Source organism: Podarcis pityusensis (genome assembly GCF_964106645.2).
Source record: "Podarcis pityusensis genome assembly, chromosome: 9".
Lineage (NCBI taxonomy): Eukaryota > Metazoa > Chordata > Lepidosauria > Squamata > Lacertidae > Podarcis > Podarcis pityusensis.
Window position 1 is genome coordinate 52322504 of NC_138034.1, and position 25239 is coordinate 52347742.

The following is a 25239-nucleotide window of genomic DNA, read 5'->3' on the forward strand; positions in this document are numbered from 1 at the left end:
GTTCTTAAGCTTATGTGCATGAAGTTCTTTGGGCAATTAGGAAAAGTTCCATACAAGCACCAGTTCTATGTATAGCAAGGATGGGGAATCTGTGGCTCTCCAGATGTTGATGAACTGCAGCTCCCATTATCTCTCCCCACGGCCAGAGCTGGCTGGGGCTGATGCAGGTGGTAGCCCAACAATATCTGGAGGGCTATGCTCCCCCCCCAAACAATGTATAAGATTACGCTGTTGTTTTGTGTTTCATTGATTTAAATGGGAGGTTAAGTATGTCTCAAAGAAACCAATGAGATCTACAGTGGTACCTTGGGTTACATACGCTTCAGGTTACATACGCATCTGGTTACACACTCCACTAACCCAGAAATAGTGTTTCAGGTTAAGAACTTTGCTTCAATCCAGAGGGGCCACTAGGGGCGCATTGGAAGATGGCTGACAATAACATCTCTCCGACCCACATGAGGTAATTAGGAGGCTGTGATGGGAGTAAATAGCCTCCCTGCCCCCCCAAGGGTGTGGGGGGACTGCCCTTGCCTGCTGTGCCCGATACCACCCCCCAAATTTGTGGGGATGGGAGCACTAGGCAGAAAGCCCTCCTGTGGATCTCGGCACTCCTGGACGCTGTCTCTGATCCACACCTCTAGTTTGCAGCAACTTCAAAAGAAACGATTAGGAGGAAGCGAATGCACATATTTCAAGGAAGAAGGGGGAGTAAAGACTGCTAACTGAAGAGATCTCTGATAAACAAGACGGGTTGGAGGAACAAGAATAAATCATGAGAAGACCCACCAAGGCTCGGTATGGCAAAGGGACTGGATGGGGGAGGCGGAAAAACTTTCCTTTCTTTTCTCTGTGTGATTAACCAAGAATCCCCCCCCCCCCACAAGTCACAAGTTAGTAATGCTGTTTAAATGACTTAAGCTGTGAATTTATGACTGTGTGGAGATAATTTACTAACCAAAGCATGTTTCAAGAAGATCGTGGAAACTATAAGAGCTTTGGAATGGCGCAGTAAAAAATACCGTCGCCATGTTGGCAAGTTCTGTCGGAGGACTTCAGTCTGGGAGGAGGAACAGAGCTGTTTTCATATTGTGGGTGAGACTCCTCAGAGGGACTTAAGAGCGACAGATTTGCAAGATTAAGGATGGAAAGAGTGATGTTATTTATGAAAGCGATGATATATGGAAACCATCTTGATATGAGGACTGGACGAACGGAAAAATTCACACAGGATTATAATTGGTGTTTGTCTGCTTAAGGAGATTATCAGAAGAGATCATAAAGGAAAGAAGAAAAAATATACGAATAAGATGAGATGTGGAAACAGCAAGATAAGACTGGATAGAATTATGAGCATTATTTGGACTGATTTGTAGATATTAACGCAGTAGCAAGAATCCCAGTTCGGAACTTGAAATATGGGTCCCCTCAACAAAAATTTAAAATTCGGCTTTGTAATTCGGAATTTATGTGATGTGATTTGATTTGATTTGATTGGTCGGTTAATAAAAATTATTTTTTTTAAAAAAAGAACTTTGCTTCAGGATAAGAACAGAAATCGTGCTTTGGCGGAGCGGCAGCAGCAGGAGACCCCATTACCTAAAGTGGTGCTTCAGGTTAAGAACAGTTTCAGGTTAAGAACGGACCTCCAGAACGAATTAAGTACTTAACCCGAGGTACCACTGTACCTTGTTTCCATTAATATTCACAATAACACAGGTGCATGGAGACTTCATAGGACCTACTAATGAGTATCATGTGATGCTTTGTACTGGAAGAATGTTCTTGGGTTGTGCCTTACAAATGATAGGAAGCCAATCCGTTTCCCAGATCAGTTTGGAAGCTCTCCCAGCACTTGTTGATTATTCTTTTCTTTTTAAACAATGCGCTGTAGGACATTCTCAAATGTTATGGAATCTCCCCTTCTAACTAAAACTGAAGTGAAGTAACCCCTAATATGACATGAAATTGCTGCCATCTCATCTATACTTTCTCCTGGTGGGGCTCATTCAGCGTGGATGCAACTCTTAAAATGCACTGAAAACACACATGTTAATCTCTAAAGATGCGAGTAGCTTTGCTGAAATCGATGTCCTGAATGTTTGTAAAGATTTGTGGATATAGAACTATTTGCAGGCCCAGGAAGTAAATGATAAACCACACAGAATCCAGTAGTTCATAATAAGTCACCCTGGCTGTGTTCCAAGAATTGTTGCCAGTAATAAGAGTTTGGGAGGCTGACTCTATCTAAAAAAAGATTCCTTTTTACCATTAAGGCTTAGTCTGTGTGCTCATCCTTTGAACAGAGTGGGCTGTTTATTTATCTGTATGTGTGCATAATAGCCTGAGACAAGGTAAATCCCCCCCACTTTTCTTTCTTGTCTTTCAGGTATTTTTCCATCGTTTCTTTGTGCGTGACTGTTTGATTTGAGGAGGCTCCTTTTTTCTTTCAAATAGAACAGGGGAGTAAACAAAGCACCTTTGCATTATGAAGAAAGGAGGGGGGGGAGAGAGAAGAGGCAGCTGAACAATCGACACAGCAAATAACACTAACTCCTTTTGGCACTTCTTCTTTCAAACCTGGAGAATTAAGAGTAAATGCTTGCGTTTAAAAACAAAATGTTAAAAACCCCATGCACCCCCCACCCTTTATCCCACCCTCCCAGAAAACCCCAACCCCCCCCCCAAATGGCATAAACACACACCAGAAATATTTGATCTGGTCTTTGTTTGTGTGCTGGTCTTTCTGATCTACTGAGGGGCAAGAAAGTGGTACGGTGGTACCTCGGGTGAAGTACTTAATTCGTTCCAGAGGTCCGTTCTTAACCTGAAACTGTTCTTAACCTCAAGCACCACTTTAGTTAATGGGGCCTCCCATTAGCCGGAGCACGATTTCTGTTCTCATCCTGAAGCAAAGTTCTTAACCCGAGGTACTATTTCTGGGTTAGTGGAGTCTGTAACCTGAAGCATATGTAACCCGAAGTACCACTAATTGCTATACTGCACAGAGTAAAGAGCAGCAAGGTATTTCATCCATACGTGCATTTATCACTGAATCCATTGTTGGAATAATAGGCTTATACTTGACTCACTCAACACTGACTGGCAGCAGCTTCCCAGGGTTTCAGACAAGGGGTTACTCCCAGTCGGGGCTTGAATGTGGGACTTTCTGCATGCAAAGCAGATGTTCTACCACTGAGCTGCAGCCCCTCTCCAGAGATCCTCTCTAGATTCACAAGCTGTTCCTGCTGATTCTCCCCAAGAGGAAAAGGCTATCACAAAGCGAAATGGGAAACTCTTGCTGTTTTTCTCTAGATGGCAGCATCTACCTTATGGTCTGTCTTCTGAATGTGAAACAAAATTCACATGCAAGACATGAAACGTTTAGCATTCTGGTTTGGTTCTGAATGTGTAGATCCCCATGGCCTGGAGTATTTGCATGGCAATGCTACTTACTCAGCAGTAAGTCCCACTGAGTTCAACGGGGTTTGCTTACTCCCAGAGAAGCAAAGGGAGCGCAGCCTTAGTTTGCAAAGCTTCTCTTGGTTTCTCAATTCCTCTTGTTGATGGCAGTCCCTTGTCTAGTCGAGGGCACTTTTCACATGCTTTCCCTCCCCATCTCTTTTCCGTGAAAATGGCATGGTATCTCTATGGTTGTGCTTGCCAAGATTAAGGAGCAGGTATTTAAATGGTGTTACTGAGTGCAATGGTGCATCCGCTATTAAGCAAATGGTTGCCATTTACTCCTCCGGAAAAAGAAAAGCAGAGCACTGTCCAAATTTCCAGGGGGAGAAGCACCTTCCTGCCTAAACACTGGCTAGCTCAGCCATTGCTGATGAGAAATGCTTGCACTGGTGTAGTGCATCTGCTGCACTATATGAATTTCCCCTATAGAAACAGAATATCAGTGACACTGACTGGAATGTTACTCATATTATAATAATTTTATGACTGATACAACGGGAAGATAATAAAAAGCAACAGTTTCACTTACAATGCATTTTCCTGAATGAACTCTGCTCCCCTTGTAGTCCATACATCAACATTCTAAACAGATATATACATTAACAGAATGTGATCCTCATGTGGAGTGTCCAGCTAGTGGAACAATCTTCATGGGTTCTCAACCAAACTTGGACCCTGCTCTGAGCACACACCAGGATACTATAAGAAATTGGGATATTGGCCAACTTCCATAACTTCATAAACCTTCTCTTTCTCTGAACTGCTAGGACTCAGCTAGATTGGTAAAGAAAAAGTGATCTATACGTGTTGTATATGCAGTATAGGGATGCGGGTGGCGCTGTGGGTAAAACCTCAGCACCTAGGACTTGCAGATCGCATGGTCGGCTGTTCGAATCCCCGCGGCGGGGTGCACTCCCGTCGTTCGGTCCCAGCGCCTGTCAACCTAGCAGTTCGAAAGCACCCCCGGGTGCAAGTAGATAAATAGGGACCGCTTACCAGCGGGAAGGTAAACGGCGTTCCGTGTGCTGCGCTGGCTCACCAGATGCAGCTTGTCACGCTGGCCACGTGACCCGGAAGTGTCTGCGGACAGCGCTGGCTCCCAGCCTCTAGAGTGAGATGAGCGCACAACCCTAGAGTCTGGCAAGACTGGCCCGTACGGGCAGGGGTACCTTTTTTATATGCAGTATAACATTGTGCCGCCAGATGGCACTGTTGGAGTCCTGTTTCTTCCTACTGGATTTCCCCGTTTAAATTACGTGTTTAATGGAAATACTTCTTTGATGTGTCTAGATTTATCCCTAGTCATTCAGAGTTGGAATATCAAGGAACTTCCAAAGTCAGAGAAGGATATCATGACTTAGAAACTCCAGATCATTCAGAAACATAATCTGATCCAGAATGCAGCCATCCAAGCGAGACCTCTTGGAAGCTGGGTTGTCATCGTGTTGGACATAATTATGGTACCAGCTGTGCTTTCAAAGGAAGTCAGAGTGCTGTCCAAGGAATGGAAGCTGATAACCAAAATAACCAAGCAAGGATCAGACAGCATTCAAATGAGTGAAGAAGAAAGAAGGGTCCCAGAACTCTGAGCCAGGAAATGGTTGTGAAGCACCAGCCCCACTGAGATAACATTTGAAGATATTAAGAAATACCTGTATAAATGGGTTGCGACTCCACTTTGCCATGCTGTTCATAAAGCGAGAAGAGCTGTGAGCCTTTCTCAAGCCAAGAGGAACAGAAGGGTCATGTTTAATATAATAATCAAGTAATCCATAGGCATTAGGACAAATAGCATACTCCAGATACACTTTCAAAGGGCAGAAGAGCTATCGTATTGAAATCAGATGCCGTGTACATCACACATAATTTCTTCCCGCACTCCACTTCTGTCCTGCTCTGCTTCTTTCTGGCTCTGGAGATACATCTGTTTCTCCTCCCTCAGTTGATATGATCCAGTTAAATCCAGGCTTTGGAGACACTTGCATGAAACATCCGCGATTCCTTGATTTTTCAGAACATAAATCTTGCGACGAGCCTCACTATGTAGGCCTCTGTTATGAGATCATTTTCCCTATGAAATGCTATTCCGCCCCCCTTTGCAGCTATATTGAGACCCATGCAAACATAGCACTGTCAAAACTGATCTCCATATAACACACCAAACAATTGTTTCCCCAGAACACTGATGAAGAGAGTGAAAAGGGTAAGGAAAGAAAAAAAGCTGCTAGCTAGGGCTCTTCAGCATTTTAACAGGCAGCTATGGCATAATTGGAGATCTCGAGAGAATGCAGACCCTGAACATATCAAGTCACAAAAGGCTTTGCTCAGATGGAGATTCTGAAAACAGGCAACCTGCTATCAACAAAGATGGCGTCCTGTGTGTCTACTGTATTCCCCTCTCAGAGCTACAATTCTCAGAGCAGTTTAACATTCCTTTTTTTCACAGAGAACTCTTGGAATTGTAGCTCTGGGAGGGGAATAGGTGTCTGCTAACAACTCTCAGTACCCTTTGACTACAACTCCCAGGATTCTTGGGAGAAGTCATGACTGCTTAAAGTGGCATCATAGCTATCAGTCAAATCAAAAATTAAAAAAGGAATGGAAATGTTTTGAAGATTATGTGTTAAAATATTGTTCTAAGGAAGGTATGCCTAGAATAAAAATGTAAAGTATATCTATGATTTGGAAAAGAGAAGAGATAAAAGAAATACAAGGAATGATACATTTGGAGAATGCAAAGATAAAAGTTGAAATAGAGATTCAAAGAAGTTGAATTGTGGCGGAGGGAAGCTGTGGGTGGGAGGGGGAGTATTATATGATAAATATGTAATATTTGCCTTCAATATTTTTGGATTGTATTCAATCTATTTTTCCTTTTTTCTGTACTACTTACTTAAACAAAATAAATAAAAGTTAACATAAAAAAAGTGGCATCATAGCATTTTAAATGTATGGTTCCCAACATTTCTCCAATGAAAATAGGGGCGTCCTATTCCATCACCACCACCACCACCACCACCATCATCACCATCATTTTATTATTTATACCCTGCCCATCTGACTAGGTTGCCCTAGCCACTCTGGGCGGCTTCCAATGTATATAAAAACATAGTAAACCATTGAACATTAAATACTTCCCTATACCAGGCTGCCTTCAGATGTCTTCTAAAGGTTGTATAGTTACTTATCTCTTTGGTTCGGGGGTCGCACAACTCCATACCCGCCAACATTTTTCTGATGAAAACAGGGACACCCTAAGGAAAAGCAGGACATTCCAGGATCAAATCAGAAACTGGGACGGCTTCTGTAAGCCCGGGACTGTCCCTGGTGGGTCTGCTTGGAGGGTCTGCAATAGTTTAACAGTGGCTCTACTTGAATACCGCCTACTGATCAGAGTCCTAACATTACATAGTTTTAAAATGACTTGGCCCAAGGCAAAAGCTACTATCACTCGGAGACTTTATGATATCGAATTACAACAAGAAGGCGCCCTACTCCCAGAGACGTATAGATGTTTAAAAGCTTGGCCTAATTTTGCAGCTGCCCCTTACTTAACTAACATCACTAACGAAGCCTATAGATGGGCTTTCTCTAGAGCCCGCTTTGAGACAATGCCCTCAGCAGTGCTGTACGGCAAATTCACGCGGGTTCCAATGCATGCGCGTCTCTGCCCTTGTATGTCTAATAAGGTAGAATCTGTCACACACATTCTTCTATCTTGCGAATTCTATAGTGAAGAACGAGTTCAACTTATTTTACCGCTTCTATCAAAATTTATACCCCTTCAATATTATTTGGAATCCTCCCCTGAAATTCTTCGAAAATACCTCCTGGAAGATTCCTCAAGCTCAATATCATATGAGGTGGCTAAATTTTGCACTTTAGTAATTAAGAAGCGTAAATCTCTTCTGTTGAATGGCACACTGTGAAGTTCCCTTGTGTAACCTTTTTTCTTTTCTGAAGTTGTTGCTGATTTCTTGTTGTCTGATCTTGTGGTGTTTAGTGTCACTGGCTTTGGCCGCAATAAACTTGAACTTGAACTTGAAAATGACTTGGCCTTTTCCTCCATGAATTTGTCTAATCCCCTTTTTAAAGCCACCCAAGCTGGTGACTGTCACTTTATGTTGTGGGAGCAAATTCCCCAGTTTAATGATGTGCTGTGTGGAAGAAGCAGTTGCTGGGAACCGCAGAAGGGGCGGAGTGCTCCTGTGCCTCTGTCCTGCTTGAGGACTTTTCACAAGCCCTCATCTGGGTGGCCATTATGAGAACAGCAAGCTGGACTTTTCTTTATGTTCTTCAGCACTTTATTTTGTCTGTCCTGAATCTCCCAGCATGCACAGCTTACTACAGAAGTCGGCTGAAGCTGTTCTCAGTTTTATTCCCATTTATTTCAGACAGGCAGTGAGGTTGTCTGGATCCTCCAGAACAACCAAGTGTTCAAATTATGTATCATTTCCAGAGAAATTGGCTAGAGTGGAAGCAACCAGTAGCAAAATGGGTTTGTGTAGTATAAAGGAAGTGTGTGTGGGTTTTTGGAGGGGGGGGGGGAGAAGAGACAATAAATCACCCATACTGTTGCATCCCAGTAGTATCTGGTTTTGAATTAATTAGGTTAATTCCTTTCCAATATCTAGAAGTTAGGAAGGCCGACTGAGACAAACCTCATCCTAAGTCTTCCAGGCATTTCCCTTCTTAATCCATTCCACTGGCAGGAGGGATTCATCTTACTTCTTTCAAGGAAAAGAAAAGAAAAGAAAAGAAAAGAAAAGAAAAGAAAAGAAAAGAAAAGAAAAGAAAAGAAAAGATGTGTCAGGTTGGTTTGATGCTCTCTAACAATATGAAAATAATATTCCCAGTTCAGTATGGACATAGTTACACTAAGGAATAAAGCCCTTTCCCCAGCAAATACTGGGAATTTTAGTTCTGCATATGATGGGCACTTGCTCAGTTAAAACAACCAAACAACGTGTCACCAACAATATTTTCATGAAATCTGCAGCTGGCAATTTATCTGTTGAATTATTATAGTTTGAGCAGAAATATTATTACCAAGGTCCGACCCTGCTCCAAGCAGTTTTCCATTTGCCACACCACTTTCCTGCTCTTTGCCTTTGAATCAGAGCAAATTCCAATCCACAGAAAACCCAATTGGTGTATGTTCTGATTCCACACACAAAAAAGAATAGGTTTTCCCAGGGGAAAGCAGCAGGACAAATGGAAGTGTGGACTAGCACACCCTAGTTCTGAGAGTGGGATAAGGGAATTTCTAGCAGAGAACTATCAGTGCCGCACCAAACTACTATCCCTAGGATATTTTCAGTTAGAGTGGTATAAAACTAATATAGGTTGGTAGGGCAGATAAGTCCAAGCTTCTGATTTCTCTAACACTTTCCCCAAAGGACCAAACTCTGATGCCATTGGCAGCGAGGCGTCATCCTTCCCAATGTGAAAATGGGCGCTGTTACCTGCTATATACATTTCTACATATACAGTGGTACCTCAGGTTACATACGCTTCAGGTTACATACGCTTCAGGTTACAGACTCCGCTAACCCAGAAATTGTGCTTCAGGTTAAGAACTTTGCTTCAGGATGAGAACAGAACACCACCGTGCTCCGGCGGTGCAGCGGCAGCAGGAGGCCCCATTAGCTAAAGTGGTGCTTCAGGTTAAGAACAGTTTCGGGTTAAGTACGGACCTCCAGAACGAATTAAGTACTTAACCTGAGGTACCACTGTACATTCCTAAAACATGTACATGCACACACACACTCACACACACACACCATGCACAGTTGTGTTTTTACAGTAGGATCTGGACTGCATTGCATAAATTGTGTTTGACATGAAGTGCAGTTACAAATATTTCAAAATTGCATGTGGGGAAAGCTCAAGAAACCCATTCCCATTGTTATCTCTTCATATTTTATTATTTTCACAGCAGTACCAAAAGCTATGTAACTAAGACCAGATTAGCAATGGAAACTTTTTCTTAGAAACAATTCCCAAAAGATGCTTGCCCATAACTGGTCTGATAGGTATCTGAGCAAAATCAGCACAGTCCAGCACACAATCAGCAAAAGTCCAGCACAGGCATGCTTAGTTTGGAGATGCATAGTTCCTAATGTTCCAAAGAACCAATAAACATTAAAATTGCTGGTTTTCTTTTGCCTTCTATGCACATGGATGCTTCAAAAATCCTTATCTGCATTTCTCCTTGAATTTTGGATTTTTGAATTGCTTGCTCTTGTTTCTGAAATGGAACTGATTTGTTAAGTGAACTACCAAACAATTCTTCTGTTTTTCCATAACAAGGTCCTTGGAAGGTTTTTGCGTGGGTGTATTCTGCAATATGGCATTGATGCAATCAAGGAGCAACAGAGGTGGATTTATAGTGGACCAACTAGATATCATTCTGCCTTATTGGTTGTTCTGCAATGCTTCCTCAATGTTGTCCAACATTTACAATCTGGAGGTGCAAATTGGTAGTATAGCAGATCAAAAGCAGGACAAAACAACAAGTGTGGAACACTGGTGGTTATAAAAAGTTGCAGGCTTTCAGCAGGAGGCTACAGGACATGGACTGACTGGAAATGTCCACCTTGAAACATTTGCAGGTGTGGATGTCAGGGACTGGATGGATGCAGAGGAATGGTGGGAAGAACCAGCTGGGGAACCCCCAAGGGAAGAAGACTCAGACCCCAGGGATTTGTGGAGGGATGACGATGAGTGATCAGAGAGAGGAAACTGGGAGGTGTCTGAAGCTGAAAAGATAACAGGGCTTAATGAGGAGGGAGAGTCTGTGGCACAGAGAAGTCCAGAATAAGAATCAGTAGCTGCAGCAGAAGAGTGGGATGAGGGAGGCCAAGAGGCAGAGATGTCAGGCTGGTGAGTATCTCCTGCTCCTGCTGCGATAAGCTCCCCTCCCTCCTAGTCTCCCAGAACCAGGAGAGGCATGAAAAGGGTGGAGGAGAAATTAGCCATGGAGGTGCAGTCTCAGATTGCTTGGGAAAAACCCAGGAGAGGAAGGGACTTAGGCAGCGGTGGGATGGGGGGGACCTTCAGTCTCTGCAACTGCTTTGCAAGACATACCGAAGAAGAGTTGGTGTGCTCATTAGGTTTGACACTCCTGTGCAGATCCTGGGTTTTTCATTTATTTTTAATTAAGAGTTAACTCCACTTGCTTTGTGTGATTTACAGCTGGCTCACTCCTAACAGTGAATGTATAGAAAGTGGGGTCAGTTGTAACCAACCCAATACCATCAGAAGCAGAATAATCATGAATGCACAACAAAAATGGCATCTGGATGGGGCATTTCTTATCAATTACTTGTTTTTCCCACCCCACAACAAGAATGTTACAAGCTTTTTCTGGGCCCACAGAAATCTTGCTTGGGGACACTAGATCAAAATAGCCTTATATGCTAGTTTTCCTTTCTACCGGCTGAACCTTGCCACTCATAGAATGCTGCTCCGGAGGGCCTCCAGTCTCTGAGACTAGCTGTGTGTGTGTAAACATCAGACCAATCCCAACTCCTTGGATCTCAGCCTATTTATTGAACCCCCCCCCCTCTTTTAAGGAGCTGAGAGCAGTATAACCGAGGTTATGAACTTGCATATAAAAATGAGAAAGGATTGGCACCATACCTGATGGGAATTTAGTAGTAACTTTTCAAACTGGAAAGAGGCTCCTACACTTTTCCTGAATGCTTCCTGCGTGGCAAGATATGTGAATATTATATTGACCACAGCTTGACTTACGAATGGAGCTTTACAGCTACCCAACTGAAGTACTGTATTTAGGAAAGGGATAACAGCTGCACTCAATGGAGTTTTTATTGTCCTTTCAAGTAACTCAACCCAACAGCAGCAGCATTAAGCAAAGTGTCGTGGCAGAGCAGAGAGCAGCACGGCCCGTTCCTTGAGGTCATGCTATAAGTGCACAGTTATTTCCCTTTCTGACTGCATTGTGCTCATCATACCTGTAGATGGTGGGAACTACTCAAAGACTGCACCCCATTTCTGTTTATAGGCATAATTCCTAAAAAGTATAAATTGCCTTGTCTTCCAGAAAAAAGGCACAACATAATTTATCAGTGGGCTTGAATTCAGTCTGCTCTCTGTCCTAAAGAGTCATTTAACGTAAGTAAGGAACATGCCAAATGCACACACAATTTAGGAAAGACTTTAAGTCTATGAAAACCATTTGGAGTCACTATAGAATTGATAAATGGAGGAACTCTTACCCACAATCAGTACAATAATCCAAAAAAGCAACATTATTAAGCCTTTTTGGCAAACAAATCACCTTTAAAGGGATTTTGGAAAGACTTGGCTATCCATATATATAGAAAGAAAAGCTAAGAACCATACTGGAAGGATTGCATTAGTGAGCCACAGTGCTAACTCTTGGAAATGAATTTTGACAAGTACTCTTGCTCAGTGCTTTTAAAACTTCTACTCCGATTGTGGATACTCCTCTGTGTTCATTCAGTTAAGTAGAATGTTACAGGGAGTCTTCACAGAAGCAAGGAGTCGCAGAAGCTTCAGCTGGGTCATAGGTGATGTATTTACAAGGAGTGGGATTTATAAGGCAGCAATCATGAGCAACAAGCACTGAGATTTAATGGGAGGAAGACTATAAGACAGGAATGGACTGGCTAGTGAGGAGCCAGAAGAAAAAGGAATTTATTTGGAATGATACTGGGAATTTGTACAAGGAAGCGTGATAACATCAGTTCCAGGTCTGAGGAACCTCTGTTAGGCTTTGGTGGACTTACCAGGCAGAACCATTCCAAATGTTGTCACTTTATTTCTGCAATTTTCTGGGTTAAGGGGGCTGCGCCAGATTTTTTCTGGAATCAAATAACATGGAAATGAGTCCTAAGCATGCACTATATTTCATATGTTTTCCAGAAGTGGCTTTTATATCATATGAAAGTTCAGATATAATGTGGAAATCAACAGGGAAATACTGAGAAAATGAAATAACCTGTCATATGAATACAGCTATTACCACTTTCATGAAAGAGGCAAATGTAGAGGTTATCCCTGAAAGATCACTGTGTATAGGCCTATTTTGCTTTTAAACACAGACTATAAGGGGGAAAGGTGGGAAATGAATAAGCTAAGTACTTTGAAAGGGAATACGCATTGTATGCTAAGTTTACATAAGCCAAGGTGTGGCCTGCTTACTTGACACACTGAAAAGGATTGTCCAGCGTTTCCACTGTGAACAAACCTGCAGATATCAATTGTGTGGACTGTGGATCTAAGGATAAGAAAAGATAAAAGTTTTGTTTCCTTGTGGCAGTCAATATTGCTCTTTCATACACTTAATCTTTAACTATTTTAAATCTTTTGTTTAGAAGGCAAATTTAGCCCGTTGCCATTTATAAACATGTTATATTCAAACAAGACACCTTAACTATAGCAGAAGCAGTTTCTTGATGCAAATCCATCAACAAAGAACTATCAGCATCTAGTCCAACATTATCAATGCCAGAAACGTGACAGCGGCTGCATTCAGATAGTGTTTTATTCAACTTCCCAGTGTTTCCTTACCTGATAATGTCCCTTTGCAAGGCAATGTGGGAATGTTCAGGGAGGCAGGAGAGGATATATTATTTAATGATATCCTTCCTAACTTGAATTAGCAAGTTCTATATCTAAGCAGAGTTTAAACATTCCCCTTTAAACGCACAGCGATTTGCTTGTTGCAGGCTAGTTTTAGCCTCTAAATATAGGATTCCTGGTAAGATTCCTTATTGTCCCTCTTAAAAAGAATAAACACGACAATCTTATTCAAGTCAACATAAAAGTAGTTTACTCACATTCATTCAGTTCACAGTTGGATCTCTAAAGGCAGACTTATGTTACAAAAGTATATACACATGTGGAACTATCCCATAAGAGAGTTAGTTCCTAAGTGGCTGCGAACAAGCAGTCACTTCTCCTCACACATGGAAAAACAAAATGGAGAAGAGCAGAAAGAGGGAGAGGTGTGTTACCTGCTTTGCTCTTGTTCCCAGGGAGAGAGAGGGCCAGATTAGACCATGCCCACCTCTAGTCACATGCAGAGGAAGTTTGTCCCAGCTCAGGAGGAAACGGGAAGTTTTCTCCTGGCTGGTACAAAGCATCCTCTAGCATGTTCACTCTAGGAATGTTGTACTTGACTGCTATGTGTTCCACATCCCACAGGCACATTCAAACTGTGCCTGCAAAGGAAGAAAGAAAAGAATCAGGAACATACTTAGTATTGGAAGTGCATCCTGCAGAAGATGTGTTTGTGTGTGCTCTCAGGTTGCAGCCTGGTGACTGGATCCTGCTCCCACACCTGCAGTACATGAACCAAAACACAGCTGCCCATAAAAATTGGCCAAATTTTGTGACGTAGCGTTGCATCCCAAAAATGTGTACAGAAATGCATATAGTGTATTGGGGGAAGCATGCATAAAAATGCATATAAGAAGCTCACTTGTCAATGTAGTTCTGGGACTAACCCTCTGGCCAGATCCAGTTCCAGACCCTGGTCTACACTGACCACCAGCTGCTCTCCCCAGTTTATTTGACTAGTTGTAAAGGCTTGCATTATTATTTTTTCCATAAGATTTTATTAACACTTTTTCATAATACAATATGATAAAAGAAACTAATCTTAAAAAAAAGAAAGAATACATAGAATCTTCTCTCAAAGGTAGCTCCTAACCCATGACACTTGCAGATAGTGGACACCTACAGTTCTCACCTGGGAGCTTTCCTTTCTTCTAGTCTCTCACCCTGGGAGATTTTCCCTTCCCTGCCTCTCACTCAGGTCCTTCCACCAACCATCTGCCACCTTCATGTGTGTAATCCTTGTAACCCAATAATGGCCCAGAGGCCTGCATTAAGAAGACTGTCCAGCATATTCCAGTCCCCAACCAACTCAAGCAGTAGCGATGGAAAAGATGTGGCTTGGATGCTCCAGGGAGAAAACATCGGTTTGCACTACCTCTTTTCTATAGGTAAATTACAGCACAGTCCTGTGCATGTCTGCTCAGGTAAATTTTACAGCATTAGTCACATTACTGTCAGCTATTGAAATGCTATGCCAAATCAATCAGGGTTAAATTAAGAAGCAACATTTGCTAGATCTATTTCAGTGACATGTATATTGGCAGTAGGGATTCAACCATCATCTCTTAAACAGTATTAAGTTTTACAGTTTATAGTTCATGTTCAGATGCAGTTTCATTGTGGTGCAAGTTTGGACTGCAGCACTTTGTTTTCCAGAGCAAGTGATAAAATAAGATTAGACTACAAGCGAAGAACTTTTTACTGGCCTTGTGCTCAAGAACGTCATGTCTGATTTTGGAACAACGAAAATGTGGAAGCTAAGCTATTTATTCAAGAGAGTGAATGGGAGAACTGGTGAATGTGAATGTCACAGGCGCTTGTGGTTAGAATTTCAAAGTAACATTCCAGTTTCCTGTATGCTTTCTTGCAGGAAACTGATTAATTTAGAAGCTTGACTTGTGGGCTGTTTTTTTTTTTTTAAATCTGCCACATCCCATACTTTGCTGTCACTTCTAAAAAGTGGCCTTTCTTCTGGCTGTAGAAATGACTCCTTTCTGATTCCTAGATTTCAGAATCTAGACAGTAAACTGGTCACACAGGATAGTGTGATGAGATTCATAGAGCTTTTATTTCTAATACCAAATCTATCTTGTCTGGTACACCATCAGTTTATGAGAGCACTGTTCTTTCCCCCATGAACCTCTTGGAAACCCACCATGATACTGGAAGATGAAGGTATAATTCAGAGAAACAAGACCAGGAAGGGTCTTTGCTTCATCTCTTACTAAGCGCACTAAACTGTGATCTTTGCTAGGGATCAATGGACATAATTGCAGATTCAAGGAAACATTTAGATGAATGTGTGCGGAGAATTCATGACAATGTGCTTCTGGAGCAGATGCTAGGCAGACAAACTGGGATACTGAGGGGTCTGCCGCTTCCTCTTGAAGTAATGTGTACAGTGGGATCTAGGCTGGTGAGGGAATGGCCAGGTGACCTCTTCACCATGTGCACATTTGATTTGAGCTGACAATTTTATTTTATTTTGGTCAAGGATTGAGCATGTGGCCAAAACCAGGTAACCTGAATACCTGACAATGCCTCTGTTATGCTGCAACAGTCTTAATTTTGATTATACCTACAAACACCTTTGGCATGCAAAGAATATTCTCTGCCACTGATCTGTAGCCCCTGAACATTCTTCTGCGTCACAAGGAGTGTACAGAAAGGCTGTGTCCCACCCCATGCCAGGGGCGGACTTGGGTAATCTTTGGTAGCATGTTGCCCTGAATGAGCCCAAAATTTGGCATCCCGAAATGGATCTTCTCAGTGATGGATCTTCTCAATTTTGCACGCCCTCGGCTCAGCACCCTGTGCATGAGAATCACCCACAGAGCCCTAAATCCTGCATTGCCCATTTACATGTTTAATGAATACCTGGAAAGAACCCCATGTATATGACATGCAGATAGTTTGGACTGTGAGAATGGAAATCTTGCCCTTGATCAGTTTCTGGTTTGCACCGGCTACAGCCCTTCATGCGTCTAGATATAAATGCCCCATTCAGGCATTCAAGGGTACACATAGTGGGAGTTTGAATGCTTTAAAAAAGGGTTCTTGTGTTTCCAAGATTCCACTACAGCAAGATACAGGGTGGCAATATGCAGATGAAGAGGCGGGGCCCTGCAGTTGGCAATGAGTCATTGGCTTCTACTGAATTCTATAAGACAAGAGTTGAAATCTTGCAACATGTTTGAGAAGAGGCACTCGGGCTGTGTTCACCAGGCACCCCATGCCTGAATGTGCTTTTTTCTTTTACTTCCCCCCCATAAAAATGAATGGCGGAGACACTCACGTCGGAAAGATATGTCATTTGCTCTTAGGAATACAGGATTGTATCCTGTGTTAGGCATATTCAGAAGAAACCTATTGCATTCATTCATTCATTTGTTACATTCCATTCCAAAGTTGCTCAGGGCAGGAAACAACAAAGCAGCAAAACAGTGCAATTAAAAAATCAAATAATATTTAAAGCATTAAGAACTTCTACAAATATTTAAGTACAGTCACATATCCTCACCTCTAATAATTTCAAGGTTGACAGGAAGAGCATCTTTCAGACATCAAATGCCTGGATAAACAGGAATGTTTTAAATTCCTCCTGAATGTTTTTAATGATGGAGGTGTAAATAATGTTAAGAATTAATGGACATAACCAACTTAGGTCCGTTAATCTCAGTGGATCTTCTATGGGTAGAATACAGTTAGATGCAATCAACTGTTGCAATGGAGCCAAATTATTTCACAGAAATTATAATCAGATGCACAAGGCCTCCAGCTGTTCCTAATTTATGTAAGTGCGGGGAAGAGAGGAAATTTGACTGTTTAAGTTCCAGAGAAGATCAAGTCACAACATCCACTCTGATGCTCAGAAAAGAAACTGCTTAACTTCCCATCTTCTCACTAACCGAATTTGACAATTTTAAAACCATCTTGAATCTCAAGTCTACTGACTGCCATAGATCACACTAATAAGATGGAACAGGATGGGGCATATGATGCCAGTGAGTTGATGAGTGCTGCTTTGAAAGACTCATTAACGAATGGCAGCTTTTTGCCAAAATGTTGTTAATGTCCCCAGAAGTCTGAAGACGCTGAAGACAAAGGTGTGCTATTTTTTTGTGATGAAATGTCTGCTAAATTTTGTGACAGCGTCTGCTAAATCCCTATAATTAGCATGGGCCCCTGTTAAATGTCATGGGGTATTTGATGAAACAGGGCATGAACTCTGTAGCAACACTCTGGGGATCTGTAATGCTATCCAGCGTGACGTTTGGAATTTAACTACTAGATAGGGTTTCCTTATCTAGGAAACGCAGGGGAGAAAGGCATTTGTCCAGTCTAATGACCCCTGTTAACAGATTTATGCCCCTCCCTCAATACAGATTCTGTCCCCTCCGCCTCACACCAAACAAATGCGTTATCGAGTTAATCAAACAACATTCCAAAAACCAGAAAAAAATGAAGAAAATAACCCAGTTTGGTTTTATCTTATTGCAGGTTTGGTTATTAATATATATGGAAAGAAAATAGAAATCTTATAGTCACACACCCACCCCATATGCATAGGATACAGTTTGGTATATTGCATATATCCATGCACACACACACCTATTTATATGTATACTGCTGTTGTGTTGCCATGTAGCGCATTGCAGTTCCTGGACCATAGCTCAGATTCAGAGCATATGATTTGCATGCAAAAGGCTGCATGTTCAATCCCTGCCATCTCCTATTAAAACAGTCTTGGGTAGGTGATGTGGGAAAGACCAGGTTCTGTCTTGTGGAGCCTCCATCAGTGGGTGTAGAATACTGTGGGCTGCATATGTTTCTATACATGGAGCAAATTACGAGGGCTTCCAGGGAGACTGTGGATTTATACACACGGGCTCCTGAGGTATGGGGGAACAGGCCCAGTGTCACTATGGTGCTCTCAGAGGGGTCCCAAGCACCATGGTGTCTTTTTCTTCATTTTCAAAAAATGTGTGGTGTGCAGTCTTCAGAGGACTTCTGGGCCGGACAGCTGGAGACACTACCATATTAATTTCACCCATAATGCCCCTGGGTCCCACCTGCAATGTAGCAGCACTTTGCAATGCTATGCTAGCACAGGGCCCAGAGGTATAATGGGGAAATTATTGTGCTGGCAGCTCCAGTCTCTTGGCCTGGCAGCGCAAGGCATTGGATGGCCCCGAGAGAAGAACCAGTCCTTTCAGCTCCACCACTTGTCCCCACTGCCATGACCCATTGCTGCTTTCCCCTGTCACCTAGTAAGCTTGTAAGCCAACTGGAGGGAGGGCTGCGGCCTCCAGGGTTGTGTCTGTGGGTGCCACTGGCCCCCTCAAACAAGGCTTTGGCTCTGTAGAGTGAGGTATGAACAAGGCTTTGCACTAAACTAATGCTAAATAATCTCTCTCGGTCACTCTCTTTGCAGGCAGTAAAGGTACTTGTGCTTTCCCAGTGTTTAGTTTACCTGGAATGAAGGACAGTGGAGACTCTGGTCTCTGTAACATATTTACACATATATACAAACTGAGCATAGGAAGGAGGAGCTCGATGTTACGATATGAATGCAACGCAGCTGCAAACCAGCTCGGTGAAAACATCACATGATGGGGCTGACTGTGGGAAACAATGTTACAGTCAGTTCACAGGGTGATTCACCGGAATTTGCTCAGTGTGTAATATGAGACCTTCCTGTTGTGTTTGTAAAGGAAGTCTTCGTGACTTGCTTGCTGAAGTCTGAAGTGATCGGACATGTTTTCTGTAGTGCTGCGAAGTCAGAAATAAAGAGATGTAAATAGATTTCTGGCTATCTCCTTTCCATGCTGGGAAGCAAGGAGGGAGGGGGTGTGCATTTTCCCGTGCTGGGAAATGTCGCCTATCGAGAGAGACCTATCCTGAAGTTGCGGGGATTGCAGCCAGGGAGGTCACCGGTAAACAAGCCGGGAGTCTGGGAGAGTTGCCAGTCTCTCCCGAAGAGGCTTGTTTTCCAACACTCACAGCATTGACATTCAAACATATATTGCCTCTTCATTAGGTTCCCAGGGAAATCCCCAAGCCATAGCTTTGGGTCCAGCCCAGAGCAAGACAACTCTCTATGTCTCCAGCATCAGCCAAAACTCATGCCTGAACAGCCACCTGCCCCTGCCATCATATTGCTCTCCTGTGTAGACTGACATAACATCCAGCCAGGTGAGGAGGGGAAAGACCCCACCCCCATTTGTCTCTATGGCAACAGAGCCCACTCTTTAAGATGCTGCTGATGGGTATATAGCTTAACAGATGAACTGGTTTGGCAGGTTCAGCAGATTGTTTTTTCTAGATTCAAACCTCACAGATACAGGATAACAGGCCTGAGAGGGACCCACAGGGTTACATTCCCTTCTGAGCAAGCTTCCAAGGGCCACATTCCAGGGGTGGGTGGGACCATAGACAAAAATGGATAGACCAATGGATGTTACAGACTCTTAGCTTTGTACTGGAGGCTACATTTTAGCCATGCAAAAGTCAGAGGATTTATACACCCAAACAAAAACTTCTCCATCCTTCATCCAGGCAAGCAGTGGGCTCATTACAATGCAAGGACACATTCTAGCCAGGCAAAAGCACTCAAGGAAAGCATGGAGCAGGGCTAGAAAAGAGGGTGTATGGCCAGGAGAGAGTCCTGAGGACTGGATTAAGAGAGCTGGAGGGCTGGATTTGGCCCCCGTGCTTGAGGTTCCCGACTCCTGATCCTCAAATGTTATATACTACACTGTCAAATTTTGTTGTGAACAGGACAGAGAGAGCTTTAAAACATAAATGATTATTTGTATTGTTTACAATTGAAATAAGGCACAGATCTGGCTTGGGACAAATCTACCTGTTATGATTCTGTCCTAATTATGAACTGTAGTGCAGCTGGTAGAAAAATAAACAAACCCCTAACCCTCCAGGCTCCACTCTAGCAGATTCAACACATTGATGTCTATAGATATTTGGTTTTAGCGTTCCTAACACTGAGTTGGACTGGCCTCCAGGCTGATAATTTACCAGGCGAGCATAATGGGCTCAGTCCACTGAAATCATCTTCTGCACAAGCCCTGTTTAGAACAGGACCTGTACAGAAGTTCGGGCGGATTGTGCCATCTGTCAGTAGGAAGAGCTCACATAAAACTTAGGTAAGAAAAAAAGTTACCTATTTTACCAAGGACTTATTCCGAGATTAAACGTAACCTCAAAACAAATAGGTTCTGTGAGTTTATGCTAACTAGTCTAATTAATCTTCATGTTTGATCTTTGGACTAATACGTTGAACTAATTTGGGATTAAAAGATTACAAGTAACATTTTGAGTTGAAAGCTGTTACATGCCTCATGTCAACACTGCGGTGACAGAATTAACCCCGGAAGCCCTTTGGATTCCACACACTAGATGCTGCTGCTTGAGCAGAGTTAAGGCGACTTATTAGTGAAGGCATTATAAAGTGCTCATCCTGAAATGTTAGCTGCTAAGAGTACAATGCCAAAAGTCAGACACTTTGGGTTTTGCTTATTGTATCACCAGCATCATAATCATCCTCCTGCATCATCTTGGATTTCTTATCCACTCTTCACCATAAGATGACAACCATATAAAAATACAATAACAAAATTAGTTAAAACAGTCTGCAAACACCACTGTTGTGTTCCATTCGGAAAAGTTTTTTTTAAAATGTTTTCCAATTGTAATGTTTTTATTTGTTTATAAATTTGTATATTCTAGTGTTGTAACCCACCCTGGTACCTCAGAGTAAATGGCAGGTTAAAAAAAATCTTATAAATAACAAACAAACAAACAAATAAATAGCCATTCCTATTCTCAGGACCCCTGATAATGCAGGATTCCTGATTTCAGGGAGGTTTGTAAGCATGTACAAAGAAGTTCAATTGCAAGAAGAGCTCTGCTGGATCAAGCTGGTGGCCCAACTAGTTCAGCATCCTTTTCTTCTAATGGCCAACCAGATTACAGAATCACAGAGTTGGAAGGGACCACAAGGATCATCTAGTCCAACCCCCTGCAATGCAGGAATCTTTTGGCCCAACATGGGACTTTAACCCATGACCTTGATATTAAGAGTCTCATGCTCTACCAATTGAGTTATCTCAGATGCCCATGGGGATCCCACAAGCAGGACCTAAATGCAACAGCAGTCTTCCCACTTGTGATTCCCAGCAACTAGAGACTGTTTGCTCTTGGAATCCCCTTTCAGACCATTCTTCTGAATATAGACAGGGATAGAATTAGAGAACTGTAGAGTTGGAGGGGACTCCATGGATCATCTTCTAGTCCAATCCCCTCTGAATGGCAGGAGCAAGGCAAAAGTTCTGCCCCCAGGCTATCTACCTACTTTGTGCCCTCACATGTTCTTTGAATGCCTGAAGAGATATATCATAACAATTAAAAACAATATGAAATTAATAAACGAGAACAGCAGATTAAAAAGGGACACATCCTATGGATGCTGGAAATCATCCAGTCTGAGGACACAAACATGCCTTCAGGTAACAGTGGAAGACCCACAAAGGTGAGACCTCAGTTAGGGGTTTCACAATCTGGACACTGCAGAGAAGGCCCTTTCCCTCCATTCCACCAGCTGTTCTTCAAATGAGACTCACAAAAGGCTTCTCCTCTTGACCTTAATGAACAGGCAGGATCATACAGGAGCAAAATGCCCAGTGTGGGTAATACCGTTATACAGTTTAGTTACTAGGTGGCCCTGGTCTCATTTGTAGCTGGGTAGACACAGAAGTTCCCCATTGCTGGTCTTATTTAAGAGATACAATAAAGTTCTTGTCTAGTTTTGTGTCATCCTAGCCTCCCATGACAGCTCTTCAGGTATCCTGGTCTCAAGCTGTTTATGGCTTTGTTGCTGTACAATAAATAAACTACTACTACTACGGGGGGTTTCCCCCCCAGAGCTACCAAAACATTTGGCATAAATCATGCATTAAGCATTTCCCCATAAACCAAATGGACAAATGGGTCTTGATGTTATGCACTTCTTTCCATTAAAGCTGCGAGTCCCCCTGATGATTTATTGCTTGGGTTACTTCTCTGAATTACTGCTTAACCTCCTTTATATTAAAAAGGGGGACAGGATATTGGAGTTTTCTTAAAGTTGGGAATTACTAATGGCCCAAATAAGATGATTCAGACATGTTTTATTATACTCTGTCATGAACCATGCATTTTTTGCACGGGAAACCAATGATTAGTCCAACTTGGGTCACATAACTTGGCCAAATCAAGGAAGGTTTTGAAAGCTAAATAACAGAATTAATAGTAATGCTTATTTTATTCTTCTGGATTCATGGAGTGCAGTCATTGTTTGGTGATTCTTGTAATTTCTTGAAAGAGAAGCAGGGAGGCTATAGGCTTCTATTTTGAAGAGCACACTTGAGTACTTTATGAGGTGATGATAGCAATTTAATACCAGGTGCTATTTGCAACTAAAATTTAAGGAAACATACCTTACCTCAGGGAAAGGAGAACAGTACTTGGATACAATATGTCAGTATCTTCAACTAAATCATTGCCATAAAATTACAATGTTTTCTGCTAATACCTAAAATATTCTGCTGCTTTTGCTGGAACATGGCCTTATTCTTTTCCTGTTCCAAATGGAAACGCATTGTGTCATGCGCTTTGCATTCATAAATACTTAACATCTGCCACCTAACTTCCTATATACATATTATTCAATGACTCCTTCTGAATCATTTACCAAAGTGGGTAGGGAAATTTTATCATTTTACTCATGAAAGTGAAACTCTTTGTAGTGCTGGTTATTCCCAATGTGGCTGAAGTTGCTAAACAAAATCTACTCAGCAACAAGGGGATGGGGTAACTGGTAGAGCAATCCAGTCTCCCCATCAGTCTGTGTGGAGTTTGGACTGAGTGGAGGTGGACTTTTGGTGGCCTGCTGGTGGGGGGCAACAGTGGTGGACGTTGGGGTCTCTCTAATTTCAGTGATGCTCTGTGTGATGCCAAAATTCAGTGCCCTCACCTCTCACCTTCCATTCTACCTCATAGTTGTGGCACCCCTGAGGCTCCAAACCCAGGGTAACCAAACTGGTTGCATTCCCCTAAATCTGCCTCTGGGGCCAGCTCAAAAATGGAGAGTTCTGAGACTTGGGAAGAGGCAGTACTGAGGTGATGCCATGAGGCCTGATCTGTATTTAATAAACGTGCTAGTCTGGACTGGTGAAGAGATCAGGCCCAATCTTGAAGAGAAGAAGAAGAGTTTGGATTTGATATCCCGCTTTATCACTATCTGAAGGAGTCTCAAAGCAGCTAACATTCTCCTTTTCCTTCCTCCCCCACAACAAACACTCTGTGAGGTGAGTGGGGCTGAGAGACTTCAAAGAACTGTGACTAGCCCAAGGTCACCCAGCAGCTGCATGTGGAGGAGCCGAGACACGAACCTGGTTCACTAGATTACAAATCTACCACTCTTAACCACTACACCACACTGGCTCTCAATCTTGCTGCCAATACTACCTTCTACTCCTGGTCCACCACTCGCACCCTAATGCACCAGAGTGGTGAAGCGAGTTCTCCTTCAACAAATCTTTCATGTCTTCTAGCTTGAGGATGCCTAAGTTTGATAGCCCCTTTCTTGGGTATTGATGGCCTCACTGATCGTAAGGTTCAGTAGTTATGAGTCTCATGATACATACATACATACATAAAATATATGAGCCAGGAAAAGCAAGGACCAGGCAAAGCCTGGATCTGAAGAAGCTTTGAGTCACATTATGTAGCCTAAGAAAGTGGGTTACAGGAGATTCTGTCTGCCCAGCTGCCACCTTGGAAGTTGCACTGAGATATAGCTGCCATTAGAAAGATTAAGCATGCTTCAAACACATTAAAATTGGTGAAGCGGTGGCCATTTGCTGTATCTCTTGTCTTTATTCCATGGAGTCAGGCTTCCCTTAAGAACAAAATTGGTGAGCACAATAATCTCAGGTGTTTGGCATCCAGGGTCCCTGACAGCTCACATTTCCATTAAAGCCTAGGAGAAGACATCATGATGTAACTCCTCCCATGGTGCTTTTCCAGATCTGAAAGTATGGGAAGCCATGGAGGCTGCAGAATGCTGGATAAATGGTTAATGGAAAGAAAAAGTGTCTCCACCCCCACCGTTCTACCCGGACACTGAGGTCCAGTGCCAAGGGCCTTCAGGCGGTTCCCTCACTGCGAGAAGCCAAGTTACAGGGAACCAGGCAGAGGGCCTTCTCGGTAGTGGCACCTGGCCTGTGGAATGCCCTCCCACCAGATGTCAAAGAGAAGAACAACTACCAGACTTTTAGAAGACATCTGAAGGCAGCCCTGTTTAGGGAAGCTTTTAATGTTTGATGCATTACTGTATTTTAATATTTTGTTGAAAGCTGCCCAGAGTGGCGGGGATATAAATGGGGGTATAGAAGGGTGGGGTATAAATAATAAATAATAATAATAATAACACCCATACCACCTGCAGACACACCTCAATGGTAAGGTCATGAACCCCACATCCACTGGAATTCTAAAGTAATTTTAAAGCACACTGTGAATGTGGCAGAAGATAGAAGCATCTTTTGTGGGGGAGAAAAACTTTTTGGGAAACTGGAGGACAGATTTTGGCACGGGATTACTCAACATCTAATTATGAAGGCAAATCAGAATAAGGGCAGTGCTTAATTCCCTCATTCTGGAGCATTATGTACAAAACAATGGCACTTGATGGGTATTGGGAGTGCAATTTGTGCCACTCATCCATACACCTCATATTTTACACCTGTTCATGCCTTTGTCCTCCTCCCACATTGTCAAAATGCCACCTAACGTTGCACCTTAAGAACAGGGTGCTGGTGTTTGGGCTGGGCTGGGTGTGTGTGTGGAATCTTGCCTCCAGACTCATTTTCTCCACACACCAGTGCTCCATGCATCACTTTACATAAATGACAGCAAATACCGCAACTGAAGCCTATAAGAGAGTTGTCTATAGGGGCTTCTGAAGATCTTACCTAACCGATGTTTGAAATGAATATCATTCATCAGACAATTAACCCACTTTTCCAAGGTTGAGTGTTCTTATTATATTTAAAAATAATTATACACAATGAGTATGGTTCATTGTCCTGTCTACAGAATCCT

General features: G+C 42.6%; 1 long non-coding RNA gene across 4 annotated transcripts in view; it reads right to left on the reverse strand.

Moving 5' to 3' along the window:
• The window catches only part of LOC308485081, a 45927-nt gene that overhangs the window by 15421 nt on the left and 5267 nt on the right, over positions 1–25239 (reverse strand). For 3 of the 4 annotated variants that reach the window (XR_013990324.1, XR_013990326.1, XR_013990327.1), the window contains exon 2: positions 8127–8195. This is a non-coding gene — a long non-coding RNA (uncharacterized lncRNA). The remainder of the gene's footprint in view (positions 1–8126; positions 8196–25239) is intronic. The other variant, XR_013990325.1, reaches the window with a different exon arrangement.